At 44.4% G+C, this 14,638-nt stretch overlaps 1 pseudogene; it reads left to right on the forward strand.

Annotated features, from left to right (window-relative positions):
- The first annotated feature begins 11,165 nt into the window (after positions 1-11,165).
- LOC124089201 (cytosolic 5'-nucleotidase 3A-like) lies at positions 11,166-13,286 on the forward strand (annotated as a pseudogene).
- The last annotated feature ends 1,352 nt before the right edge of the window (positions 13,287-14,638 follow it).

A 14,638-nucleotide genomic window follows, 5' to 3' on the forward strand; every position in this document is an offset into this window, starting at 1 on the left:
ATCACGAGTTTGAGGCCAGCCTGGACAACTTAGGGAGACCCTGTCTCAGAGATTTTTAAAAAGGCTGGAAATGCAGCTCAGTGGTAGAGAGCGTGCTAGCATGTGTGAGGCCCTGAGTTAAATCCCCAGTCCTTTGCCCCTTAGAGGGCACTTTGCAGCCCAGTGTCTGCAAACAAAATTTCTCTGCAACCCTGCTGCCATTTTCTATGGACAACCTCGATCTCAGATTTGAAAGCTAAGAATTGTTAAAAACAACAACAACAACAACAACAACCAAAAACTGTTTTGTCGTTTAAGGCACAGTCCGCGGCACTCTGCTATGCAGCCCAAGCTGACTTAGACAATCTGACTTCTGAATTTGTCACTGCAGCTGAAACAGAAGATCTTTGAAGACTCCTTATGCATTAAGAGCGGATCAAGGAGGCTCTTGGCCTTGGAGATGAGAGCTAGCAGGGGAGAGTCAATAAAAGAAGCTGCAGAGACTTCAAGTGGCAGAGGACAAAGGAATGCAACAGACAGGAGGGTCAGGAATGCAGGGCGAGAATGGGTCAATAGAGGAGGTCAGAGGAACATTGCATACAAGAGATCCTCAGTTTCCAAGGAGGAAAATATGCAAGACATGTGAATAACAAAGTACCCACTATTGGGCCAGCTACAGGTGGGCTTTAGAGAAAGAGAATTTACCTAGTGACTTGTGGGCCCACCACCTCCAAATGTCTTAAGCTATGGACATAAACCATGGTACCCCTATCAGTGACAAGGCTGGCTGTTCATGGTGGCTGGGAAAAACATCCCCGCATCAGCCTGGTTTCAAATATATCAAAATATATCCAAAGGATTAATTTTTTATCTATGTTAATGTCATTCCAATTATGTTTTCTATCTCTACTTGTGCTCCTGAGGGCTTTGGAGGTGGGAGAGAAAAGGAAGAAAATAACATTAGCTCTCCAGTACCTCCCTGGGGACCCCTCTTCTAGTCACAGCTTCTATATCACAGCTTCTATGACCCCAAAGGAGGTGTGTTGTGTGGGGATCCCATCCCATTTGTTTCTTGGTAGAAATAAGGTATGAGGACAAGTGGTTTAAAGGATGAAAAAGAGAATCAAAGAACATCAAGAGAATCAAGAAGGTGGTTAGGGGCCATTTAAGGGGAGAAAAGGATGATGTACAGAGGGAACCACAGCACTAGGGGTTCTGGTGTCATGATTTAGGTGGCTCATGTCCACCTCAGAGCTAGCACTTAGAAGCTGTGGAGTGTCTGGACCTTCTGAGTTTGAGAAATTCTTCTTTTTTTTAAATTTTTTAATATTTTTTTTCTTTCAGTTTTCGGTGTACACAACATCTTTGTTTTATTTTTATGTAGTGCTGAGCATCGAACCCAGAGCCATGCACATGCCAGGCGAGCGCATTACCGCTTGAGCCATATCCCCAGCCCCGAGTTTGAGAAATTCTATGTGAACAAGTATTAAGGCAGGGTGGTGGAGGACGGTTCCCCAAATTGACTTCAATACTCAACCCATTTCACATGCTATTTTGCGGGGGAGGGGTACTAGGGATTGAACTCAGGGGCACTTGAACACTGAGCCACATCCCCAGCCCTATTTTGTGTTTTATTTAGAGACAGGGTCTCACTGAGTTGCTTAGCGCTGCGCCATTGCTGAGGCTGGATTTGAACTCGTGATCCTCCTGTCTCAGCCACCCAAGCTGCTGGGATTACAGGTGTGCGCCACCGTGCCCAGCCCATGTGGTACTCTTACAACAAAATTCCCACCCTGTTTCTATCAAGCAGGAGTAGAAGAGACACAGTGACAACCATGTCTACAAAAGGCCATCGGTTCCCACTGGCTCCCTTGGCTGGGACACTTGTCATGGGAACTTGCCATGCTGTGACCACATGAAGAGGGATCCTGAAGGTGCCCGGCTGGCAGCCCAGCTGAGGCCTGATGGACAGAATCACCACTGGGCCAGAGAGTGGCAAGCCTGCAGGTGGTCCTGGCCCCAGTCACTGAGCCTCCCAGCATTCTAAATGTCCCCAGCTAAGGCTCCAGACCAGTTCCTTCCAAACCCAGACCAGAGAATCTGTGAGTGGAATAAAGCAGCTATAATTTTACAGCCCTACTATTGTAGAGTCAGAGGCAAATGGAATGAATATAATCAAAACCACCTTGAGAACTGTAAGGATCAGAGATAAGATATGGAATCCACCTGACTTTCAGCAGAACCTGAAATGATATGACAGCTGTTACCATCATTGGAAAGTGGAAGAGACTAGATCTGTTTATCTATCCCACCCATCTTCTTCATCCCCCTCTCTCTGTGCCCCACACTTGTGGGACACCTCAGAGACAACCCACTGGGAGACTCCGGCTTCCCCCAACTCCCACCACTTTCTTCTGCCTAGAGGTTCTGAGGGTCTTAAGGGGTCAGCATGAGTGGGGGCAGCCCCCACATACCTGAAGCCCACTTTGTGTTCTCCCAAATCCTTTTGTCCCCCTGGCCAGGTCTCATTCTGTCATGGCTTCATGTAGCTGTTCTCTTGCCTTTTGGAAGCCACACAACCACTTTGGTCTGGGGCTAAGCCTAAAACTGTTCTGTGGGCTATTTGTGAACCCAGGCCCATCAGAGTATGCAGTGAGGGCGGCCAGGTGAGGCATGAGCAGCCTCCGTTGGGAACATAAAGAGCTCGCCCAGGCAACACCCTGTCTTGGTTCACCATGGCCAAAGGAATGCTGCCACAGAATGATATCATTGCTCTGTGTTCTGACATGCCGGGGTGCAGGGGAACAAAGTTCTCCACCCTCTTTGGAGCTATTAGGTAGATGAGGTCCCACCCACTTTAAGGAGAGTCTCAAATGAAGTGTGTCTCCTGAAAATCACTCTCTCTCCTGTTGAGTTGTGAAACAAATGCAGTAACAAAGACCCAGAGTCCAAGGTCAAACAAACCAAAGCAAAGTTTGTAACCAGGAAATGAACCATTACATTTAGATGATCACTAAGTTCAGATTAATAAAGTCCAGGAGGCTTCCTCTGAGGATCACATTGACAGACATCGCGGGAAGATTATCAAATGTGTGTCACGGTCGGGCAAGTGTGTTAGAGTTGCATGTGCAAAGGAAAATCCTGGCCCTGCCCCTGTCCTTCCTGCAATGCTGAAAGGCGGAAACGTTTCTGGACCTTGTGTTGACACGAAGCTCCAGTCAACGCTGTTCATTGAGAACCATGCTGCAGCCAATATTTATGAAGCCCTCTCCTCGAGCCCAGCACCCTGCTGAGAATCATACCTGCACCAAGTCCTTCTGTCCTTGTAACAGCCATCCTGGGTACATGCTCTGATGGCTCCTGTTTGTAGATAAGCAGATAGAGGCTTGGTGGGTTCATGCCGGGCCCAGAGACACACTTGGGTCTTGAACTTCACCTGTCCAGTAGGGAAGTATGGTCTCCCAGTGACCAGCCTCTCCCACAGCCTAGATGTAGGCATGCTGCTGGGTCCACAGAAAATAAAGTCCAGGAAACTACACGGATCATTATGGAGGCCCTACCTATTCCATGAAAGGGAGTGTGTCCGATGTTTGTAGAGAATTAAAAAATGACTAAAACACAAAAAGTTGGCTTAGCATGTAGCAGAAAAATGATGACATATCTTTCTGCTTTTAAGACTATTTTATAAATGGTGTGAAAATTCCCACTCCCAGCCTCATAGAGCTCTCGGTCAACTGCAACCATCCAGAATATTCCTCAAAGCATGAGTGAACCCTCAATGTGGCCGACTGTTATGGGTTGAAATGTGTCCCCCCAAAAGGTAAGTTGAAGTTCCATCATGCATGGAGGAACATGATGTGAAGAGCTTAGGTAGGAGGCAGCCTGTGATACAGCCAAGGACAGAACCCAAGATCCGTCTTCCCTCACAGCCCCCAGAAGCAACCAACCCCATTGACACCTCAGACTTTAACTTCCAGCCTCCAGAAACATGAGACAATAAACCTCTGTGGTATAAGCCATCCGTTTACCACAGTGGACCTAGCAAACCAACAGATTTTGGTACAGATGCCTATGCGTTTGACCTTATTTGGAAATAGGACCATTGCATGGTTAATTAAGTTTTAGTTAAGATGAGGGCATATTGGAATAGGATAGTCCTTAACCCAACAGGACCGCTGTCCTCATAAGGAGAGTCACAGGCCAGGCGCAGTGGCGCACACTTGTAATTCCAGTGGCTCAGGAGGCTGAGACAGAAGGATCACGAGATCAAAGCAGCCCCTGCAAAAAGCGAGGCACTAAGCAACTCAGCGAGACCCTGTCTCTAAATAAAATACAAAATAGGGCTGGGGAGGTCGCTCAGTGGTTGAGTGCCCCTGAGTTCAATCCCCAGTATACCCCCAAAAATGAATGAATAAAAAATAAAAAAGTAAGAAGAGTCACAGAGACACAAAGAGGGAACATAGCTGTGTGACAACGGAGACAAAGACTGGAGTTCTAAAGCTCCAAGCCCAGAGCTGCCACCAAAGGCTGGAACAGAGGTGTTGAACAGATTGACTTTTGAGGCCCCAGGAAAGAGCCCACCTTGTCTGCTGACACCTTGATTTTGGGCTCCTGACTCCAGACCATAAGAGAACGAATTTTTGCTGTTTTAAGCTACCCAGTTTGTGGTACTCTGGGACAACATCCCTAGGGAATGAGCACACCAACCTTTTAACCATGGTCCTGATTTCGGGAGAGGAGAGCAAGTCCTGCCTTAACCTTGTGGTCTGGCATCCTTCCTCTGTCTCTGTCAGACTCTCCAGCTGGGTTCTATCCTCAGCACCACATAAAAATAAATAAATAAATAAAAGTCCTTGGGTTGAAGGCAACAGACAAATTAAAATAATAATAATAATAATAATCTTAAAAAAACCCCTCCAGGCAAACCCTGTAATTTGGTCCTTCACGTCCTGCTGTGGGTCTCTTCACCCTCATTGGCTAGGAGAAAACCCTCTGCTGAGTCCCCTCCTACTTTTTTTTTGGCGGGGGAGGGGGGGAGTACCAGGTATTGAACTCAGGGGCACTTGACCACTGAGCCACATCCCCATCCTATTTTGTGTTTTATTTAGAGACAGAGTCTCACTGAGTTGCTTAGGGCCTCACTATTGCTAAGGCTGGCTTTGAACTCAGGATCCTCCTGCCTCAGCCTCCCAAGCCACTGGGATTACAGGCGTGCCCCAGCAGTCCCCTCCTACTTTAAGACACCTCTGTGTGGCTCACGCTTACCTAGGCCTCCCAAGCCCCTGGAATGCACACTTGGCCCAGGGTGGTCTGTCAGCTCTCTCTGCATTGCTTTTATCCCTCTCTGAGGGAGAGGTGGAAGGGGAGGTGAACCTGGAGACCAGATGTGCAGCAGGGAGAGCGTCCCAAGTTTCAGTCTCATAACAGACAGGACGGGAGCTACTGATAGCTTTGAAGCTGCAGAGGTCATTGGTTCTCATGCCCTAATTAAGTGCCTGCTGTATGTGGACGGTGCTAAATGGTGGGGGAGGGGCCAGGTAGGAATGCTTTTACCTGCAAGGGGCAGGACACCTGGGACCCGTGACGGCAGGAAGCATTTACCAGATGGCTCATGACTTCCTTGTGGAGGTTGGCTCACTGTGGCTGATGGAAAATATCTTGTGAGATTTTTCTTCTATCCTCTTCCTGTATAGAGATGAAGTCTCTGCCGCGCACTGTACTGGCAACTGTGAGGGAACTGGCTCTCTGAAGGGAAAGGTCCTGACCGGGAGTGTTTGCCCATGTGTGTGGGGTAAGTGCCAAGGCCATGTTCAAGGATGACTGCGAAATCAACAACTGACTCATTAAATTTTTGAAAATAGAACCATGGGCTCTCTCTGGCCAGTAACAGGGGCTCCACTCCACTACCCAGCCTGTCTCCTCTCTGGATGGATCTAGGTTTGTGACTGCTTGAATCCAGAGTCCAGCAGAAGAGACCTTCTATGATTCCAAAAGCCAGTCAGAAAGGCTGCAACTTCCAAGCTGAGGCTGGTCTAGGAAGACCCTCTGGGTGCCCTGAGCGGCTGAGGTAAAGAGTGACCATCTGAGACACCATGCTGAAAAGGCCACATGTAGACCCTCCGGAAGACAATCCTAGCTGCACTCAGCCTGCCAGCTGTCCCCACCAAAGTGCCAGATGTGGGCATGAAGCTGTTCTGGACTTTTAAACAGATTCCATTACCAAGTGACTCTCCTCCGTGCCATCAGGATCAGAAATAGCAGCCAGCTGAGCCAGTCTAACTCCCAAAGTCCTGAGATACAATGCTTGCTTTAAAGTATCTAAATTTGAGGACAGTTTGCTTCGTAGCAGATCATGAAATACCTCCCACAAGCATTTCGCCCTCTTTCTCCCTTGTCTTTCTCAACTGAAGAGACTGGAAAACTGGACACTCTAAGTCCAAGCCTCCCTTGCATCTAGGTATGATCACATGATGCAGTTTTAAGATGCAGACTCCAGGAGATACTGGTCAAAGTCCCTGGGGAAGTTTTCACTTCCTAAATAAAAAAAAAAAAAAAAAGAAATGCTTAGGAGGAGAAGCCCTTTTACTCTTTATCCTTCATGAGTCATTCTTCCTGCCTGGAATATAGATAGGATGGTTTGAGTTTCTGCAGCTATCCTGCATCAGGAAAGAAACAGAGAAGGGCTCTGTCATCAGTTGTGCCAGGTCTAGATCACCTGCCTCTGGATTGTTAATTACAAGCTAACTTCATTGTCAAGTTCCCTATTACTTCTAGCTAGAAGCAATTTCACTGAACATCCTTTATATAAATCAATTTGCAGCAGGTTGAATGACTGAAATCAAGGAGGTTTAATCACAGGAGTGCAGCTTATGCAATCACCAGGGTCTCACACTGAGAAGGGCGCATTCTTGTTTTAAAGCTCTGCAATGTCCATCTTGAAATTCTGAGTGACCATATTTCATCACATAATTGCCACAGGTTTTATGTCAAATTCTTTTTGCAAAAAAATACAAGGCAAAGCTTTAAACAAATTGTTGCCAGTATTACTTAAAAATCATTTGTTACTAAACTATCTTCAGTGCAAGATTAGGATGCATGGAGAACTTGTAAATCTATGTTAAAATTGAATAATCCAAATTGACACACCTCATTTCTTTGTGTTTAGTGAACAATTCTCTGGGAAAAAAAATGTAACACACCAGTTATCGATTTGCATATTATAGTCGAAATATTGCACTTGAGAAAGCTTGCTACAGTGTTGCAAAGTATGGACTTATAAGAATTTAATCTTCTGTGTCCAAAGATTCTGCTCTACCAACATTGCTTTTGTTATTGGCACTCACATAAGATGCGCTCAGCGTTAGTCCTGCCTGCTCTCAACAAACCGTGCAACCATTAGGAAATAGAATGACCATCGTGTGCCCTGAGAACTCCAGGCTCCAGGCTCCCAGTGAGGGAAGACAAATGCGTATCCTTAGGCAACTGGTGAACATATTGCTACTGTTCACCTTTTAAGTAGTGTGACAAGCAGAATTATGCTGTGCAACAATTAGGTGATAAAAGTTTATAAACCAATTTTTGGACTGAAAAAACAGAGTATGATGATTATGCAAGGAAATACAGTATTTTGGAACAAGAGCCCAGCCCTTTTTACTTTGCCCGGGGTCCCATAAATTATGCAGTCAATCCTGGGTTTGATGAATCAGTACAATCATAAAAGGAATTTGTAAATGACCAATAAGCTTTGAACTTGACCACTCTATTTTTTTATTAAAGTCACCAGAGAAGATGTAGGAGAAGTATCAAATTTGCAAACAGCACAAAATATGACAAATGCCAATTAGTTAAATGAAAGATTTATTTATCTATTTGTGGGACTGGGGATTGAACACAGGGATGCTCAACCACTCAGCTACATCCCCAGTCCTTTTTATTTTATTTAGATATAGGGTCTCACAAAGTTGCTGAGGCTGGCCTTGAACTTGCTATCCTCCTGCCTCAGCCTCCTGAGTTGCTGAGATTATAAGCATATGCCACCACACCTAGTGAAAGATTGAATATTAAAAAAAAAAAATCCAAATAGACATGAAGCCCAAATTGAAAAGATATTTAACAAGATGTTAACCCTGAATTTGAGCTTAAATCCTGCAGTTGGTGTGGTATCAGGTGAGGTTAAGATTTGGTATCGACTGGCCAGTGTCCAATCTGCTTACCCCAGCAATTTAGCACATGCAAGCGTGTACACACATGTATAATAAACACAAATAGTATATGCATGTAGTGGTTTTACATAAAAATATCACACGTATTATTTATGAATCATTTGATTTTTATCACATTTTACCATAGACACCTAGAATTGACCACATTGTTCATTAAAGGTTTAAAATAACAAACTCCTGATGAGAAAAATTGATGCAATATTTCACCAACATGCAGAAACCTGTTGGTTAATAACTGAAAAGCAAAACAACAAACCCTAAGCCAAATGCCCCCAGACCTTTACTATTATCATCAAAAGGAAAGATAGCTTTTTTTTTTTTTCCCTATTGTCAGGATTCAGTGATCCAAGCCAATGGCTTGGTATACAGTGAGCCCCCAAATAAATAAGTCCCTATAATAATAGAGTCTTTACTACTTGTGGCCAAAACTACTGCCTAAAATTCTCTTTGGTGTCAAAAAGAAATGAAATTTAAAGAAATCGAATCAACGAGAGTCAGATATGGAGGCCGCTCATCTTTGAGATCAAAGGGCAGGAAGGAGGTCAGAGCGGGAACTGCTTCTCAACAGAACCCAGGGCTAACCACACGCAGGTGGAATCCTCGGCACGTCAACGAGTCTGCGCCAGCAAGACAACCATGAGGTGATGGTGCCACCTGCTGGCCACTGAGCGGTAATCCCGTGACAATCCAAAGGTTTGATTGCTTGGCCGGGGTGGGGGTGGCGGTGAAGAGGAGAGAATGAATGATTTCCTTATGTTTTTGTATGATCCGTCTCATTCCAGCCCGTGTGTGCTCAGCAGGTAGGTACCATCAAGGTTATTAAAAGAAAGCAATTTCTTCCTTCCTTCCTTCCTTCCTTCCTTCCTTCCTTCCTTCCTTCCTTCCTTCCTTCCTCCCTCCCTTCCTTCGTTCCTTCCTTCCTTTCTTTCTTTTTGGTACTGGGGATTGAACCCGAGGTGCTTAACCACTGAGCCACATTCCCAGTTCTTTTTATTTTTTATTTTAAGACAGAGTCTCACTAAGTTGCTGAGGGGCAGCACTAAAGCTAAATTGCTGAGGCTGACCTCGTACTTGTGATCCTCCTGACCTGCTGGGATTACAGTGGTGTACCACCACATCTGGCAACACCAGACAAATTCTGATGTCCACAAAAGGGTAATTTTGCTCCTACCCATATGGTACTAGGGAAAGCCCATAAACAGTGTTTTCACAAAGCAGCATTTGAAAGAAAATGAATTTGGAAGTTTGTCTGTAGACTTCTGACCCAGCGTAGCCACTTGCCAGGTGGTCTTTAGTAAATTACTTAACCCAGCCTCATTTTTCTCCGCGGTAGAATAGAGCCACTCACGTGGTCCTCAGATGGGGACTGGGGACTTGTGGTAGAAAGTGTCTTGGTGACTTTCCAGGGTCCAAAGGCACATGAATAGTTTTCAGAGGAGCAGTTTACAGATTCTCAGCCTCCACTGGTTCCCTTATCTAACCCTGATCTGCCTAGGGACAATTTCTGCAGGTGAGGTGTCCAGCTGGGTTTTTGCCCCCTAGCCCATTTCATAATGGTTCTCCTCCTGCTTGGAAGAAGGATGGCCTCCCGACTTCCTGCCTCAGTCTTACTTAAGTGCACTGTCTGGGGGGGGGGGGTTGGGGACTGTGGAGCACCAAGCATCATCGGGACAAATGAGACTGTTTGTGTCTTGATGAGACTGGGAACAGGACTAGGAACTGGACCACAAGAGCTGAGGATTGGGGGCTGTTCCTAAGCATTGTTTTAAACAAAGTGCAAAGAGGTCCCAATAGAGTTGCCCATTAGGAAAAACATTAATTATTAATAAAGATAATTTCACTAAATGATATCTGACACATTATAGTGAAGGAATTCAAAGAATTAAGAGAGGCTGTCATAACAAAATTCACACCAGGCCAACTACTGATTTACAGGAGGCAGATTTCTCAGAGCATACTTTAAAAAAATTATTATTGAACAATTACAGATTCACAGGAAGTTGTAAAGATGATACAGAGGTTCAATGTCACCCAGTTTCTCCTGATGAAGAAACTTACTAGCTAAAGGACAAAGTCAAAACCAGGAAGTAGACACTGGTACAGCACATGTATGGGGATCTGGCCATTTGGTCAGGTGTGCAGATTCACCTGAGCACCTGCAATGGTGTGAGTGAGATCATGGCAGGAGAGATGTTTACCCTGATTGGAACATCACAGGTTCCAATGTACCCCATAAATATACAATGTACCCCATAAATATATACATTTTTTATGTATCTTTTTGTGTTTGTGGTGCTGGGGATTGAACCCAGGGCCTTGTGCATGTGAGGCAAGCACTCTACCAACTGAGCTATATCCCCAGCCCAATTTTAAAGGCACTGGAAATGCTGGGGCTGCAGCAGCGGTGGAGTGTCTGCCCACATGCCCAAGGCCCTGGGTTTCATCCCCACCTCTTGGGGGGGGGGCGGGGCGCTGGGGGAAGCACTGGAAGATTCCACTACATTAGCTCTCTCCTGGGTGGCTCCTTTGTTGTCAAAGCCAGCCCACGTCTTCCCCCCTCCTCACCAGGGCGACCTCTGACCTATTCTCCATTCTACAATTTTCTTATTTCAGGGACGCACATAGATGGAGTTAGGCAGGAGAGGACGCAGGAGACCGGCGTTGCTCACGGGCGCGCTGCCCTGGAGATGCACCCGCGCCGTCTTGGGCACCTTGTCCACAGATCTCCATCTCTGTTTGCTGAGTGGTTTGCCACGGGCGTACGACTTTCTGAAAATCCAGGAGAGAACTGATGACGGGACCGTTTCACTCCAGCATCAGCTAATTTGCTACGCCCAAGATAAACACGTCATAGGCCCCACCCCTCGGTCCTGGGGGAGGGGCCTCTCCGGGGCGGGCTCGCGCAGAGCGGCGCGTGGGCGGGGCGTCCTGCCTCTGCGGCGCGCACGTCCCCGCGCTCCCGAGGCTCGCACCTGGGCTGGGGGCCTTTGCTTCTCTTCTCCGACCCGCGGCGCACCAGGGCCTGTCGGTGCATCGGCAGCAGTGGCAGGGGTGGCGCGGTGGCAAGCGTCAGCGTGTGCGTCCTGGTGGAGTCAGCGTGTGCGTCCTGGTGGCGGGGGTGATACTGGCCCAGTACATATTCACCTTGAAGAGGAAGATGGGCCTCAAGACCAGGATCTTGGAGATGATTCGCCACGTCTATGAGAAATAGGATGGAGCGCATCCTAAGTATTCTCCCGATAGTGCTCTGTGCACGTGAACATCTGGGGATCGAGTGTTTATGACAAATAAGAAGATTGGATAACCAAGATGTGACTAATCGAGAGCCTGCTGTACTTATCAAATGATGCCAGAATTCCAGAAAAGTTCAGTTGGTATCAAGAACCCTATAACAGTAGAAGAAACTCTCTGTGGTCTTATCAAAGGTGGAGTTGCCAAACGTCAGATAGTAACAGACATTGATATGACACTAAGTGGGTTTCCTACAAAGGGAAAAGATGCCCAACATGTCATAATATCATTGACAACTATCAGCTGGTTACAGATAAATGTCAAAAAAAAAAAAAAAGAAAAAAGTTATTGCAACTAAAGGAACAGCATTATGCTATAGAAGTTGATCCTATACTTACCGTGGAAGAAAAGTACCCTTATATGGTAGAATGGTAGAGTAAGTCTCACTGTTTGATTGTTGAACAGGGTATACCAAAAGCTAAACTTAAAGAGATTGTGGAAGTATCTGACGTTATGCTCAAGGAAGGATATGAGGATTTCTTTGTTAAGCTCCAACACAGTATCCCTGTGTTCATATTTTCAGCTGGTATTGGTGATATACTAGAGGAAGTTATCCATCAAGCTGGTTTATCATCCAAATGTCAAGTAGTGTCCAACTTCATGGATTTTGATGAAAGTGTTGTCCTCAGAGGACTTAAAGGAGAACTGATTCATGTATTTAACAAACATGATGGTACCTTGAAGAATACAGACTATTTCAGTCAACTAAAAGACAACAGCAACATAATTCTGCTGGGAGACTCCAGAGGAGATTTAAAAATGGCAGATGGGGTAGTCAATGTTGAACACATTCTGAAGATTGGTTATCCAAATGGTAGAGTAGATGAGCTTTTAAAAAAATACATGGACTCTTCTGATATTGTTTTGGTAAAAGACGAATCACTGGAGGTCGCCAACTCTATTTTACAGAAGATTCTATAGACAAGTATTTTTCAAGAAGACCTCTCCCATGGGTGCAAATGATACAAAATCTACTCATCTGTCCAACTAGCTGAAAAACTTATTTATAATATATCCTTGTTCTTGAAGTTTTCCCTTTACATAACCAAAATATTTTCAGACATGTTGAATCCATCTCCTGGAAGCTCCTTTTCCCACCTCTTTCAATACACTCCTCATCATATTTTTAACCCCTAAAAAATGTTGAAGCCAAAATTAGAAAAAACTACTCCCTACTTTTCCAAAATGAATTTTGTAGCTTAATGTTATCTTGCAGTTTTTGAAGAATCTTTTTACACCAGGAATGTTTATAGATGTTTTTTAAAAGTTTTATGAAATGGTGAAATAATGTGCATGATTTTCAGTATTGCCATTTATATAATTTGGGTGGATTATACTAGTGGTATCACCATCTCCTGAATTTTTTTTTTTTTGTGTGTGTGTGTGTGTGGGGGGAACAAATATTTACCAAAAAAGAGTGGCACTTAATATTTGAAAAGACTGTAGGTGGCCATGAGTCAATAATCATCACAAAATATTCTATATGAAGCCCTGATAATAAATATGAAATGAAACCCTTTTTAATTCTTAAAAAAGAAAAAAGGATAAACACATCATCACCCCCAGGCCACTCATCTCTGTGACAAAGTCAATAAAGTGACTTTTTTGGGGGAGGATTACTGGGTATTGAACTCAGGGACACTTAACCACTGAGCAACATCCCCAGTCCTATTTTTTGTATTTTATTCAGAGTCAGGATCTCACTGAGCTGTTTAGAGCCTTGTTTTTTGCTGAGGCTGGCTTTGAACTAGCAATCCTCCTGCCTCAGCCTCCCGAGTCTCTGGGATTACAGGCATGCACCACCACGCCCAGCAATAAAATGACTTTTTATGTTTAATAATTATCAAAACAATGATCCATTTTTGCTGTTTTAATCAATGTTTACTACTCATAATTTTAATTGATTCAAATCAAAGAAATCGATTTTTTATAGTCATGGGAAATTAAAAGTGTTTAAATTTATATATATGCTAATATAAATTTATATTTATAAATATAACTTTGTGGCAGAGAAATGATGGGTGATCAATGGAAGGTCTTCAAGCATATATTAAATTAGGAAAAAATTCTGTAGGGGAAATTGAACAGAAATACAAGGTTTTTGTTGTTGTTTTGTTTTCATATACTAGGGATTGAACCCAAGAGAACTTTACCACTGAAGTAAGTCCCCAGCCCTTTTTCTTTTTATTTTGAGACAGGGTCTAGCTAAGTTGCTGACGCTGGCCTTGAACTTGAGATTCACCTGCCTCAATCTCCCAAATTGCTAGGATTGCAGGCATCTGTCACCATGCCTGACCCAGAAATACAAGTTAAAGAACAAAAAGGAATGGTTAAAACTTCCGAGTATTAAAGAGCCTGTTTGCTCTTCTGTAAATGGATAATGTTGGGTAGCAAATCACTTAGGTTCTGCCAGACACATTAAAAAGTGATCTAAGAGTTTTTATTTGGAACTATCAATATCTACTAGGTGGGAGAAATGACATCCTTTGCAACTACTTAAATTCTGGACAAAAAGAAAATGTTCAAGATGTGAGAACATTAAGAAGCACATGGGTAGGGGAGTTTAGAGTTTTTTCAAAACTTTTTTAGAATACTAGAAATATGTGTGAACAAAAACTTTCAAGCACATACTTGGTAAAGTGCTTTTGAAAATCTATGAGGCAAGCTGGGCACGGTGGTCCACACCTGTAATCCCAGCGGCTTGGGAGGCTGAGGCCATGGGACTGTGAGTTCAGAACCAGCCTCCGCAGGGCTGGGGTTGTGGCTCAGCGGTAGACCACCGCCTAGCATGTGCGAGCCCCTGCGTTCGATCCTCAGCACCACATAAAAATAAATAAAATAAAGGTATTGTGTCCAACTACAACTAAAAAAGAAAGAAAGAAAAAAACAGTCTCAGCAACAGTGAGGCACTAAGCAAAATACAAAAAAGGGCTGGGGATCTAGCTCAGTGGTCGAGTGCACTGAGTTCAATCCCTGGTATCAAAAATAGAAAGTCTATGAGGCAGTCAGTGTTATGTAATAGTTCTCCCACTGTCATCCTGTCAAGAAATTAGTCTGAATTAGGATAGTTTCAGTCTGAGTAGCCCAAATCTGGTTCACACTGGATTAGGCAGAAAATAGAGTGTATTGGCCGATGCACTAAAAAA

This window comes from Marmota monax, unplaced genomic scaffold, assembly GCF_021218885.2.
Source record: "Marmota monax isolate L192 unplaced genomic scaffold, Marmota_monax_Labrador192_F-V1.1 WCK01_AAM20220418_F8-fsc00125, whole genome shotgun sequence".
NCBI lineage: Eukaryota > Metazoa > Chordata > Mammalia > Rodentia > Sciuridae > Marmota > Marmota monax.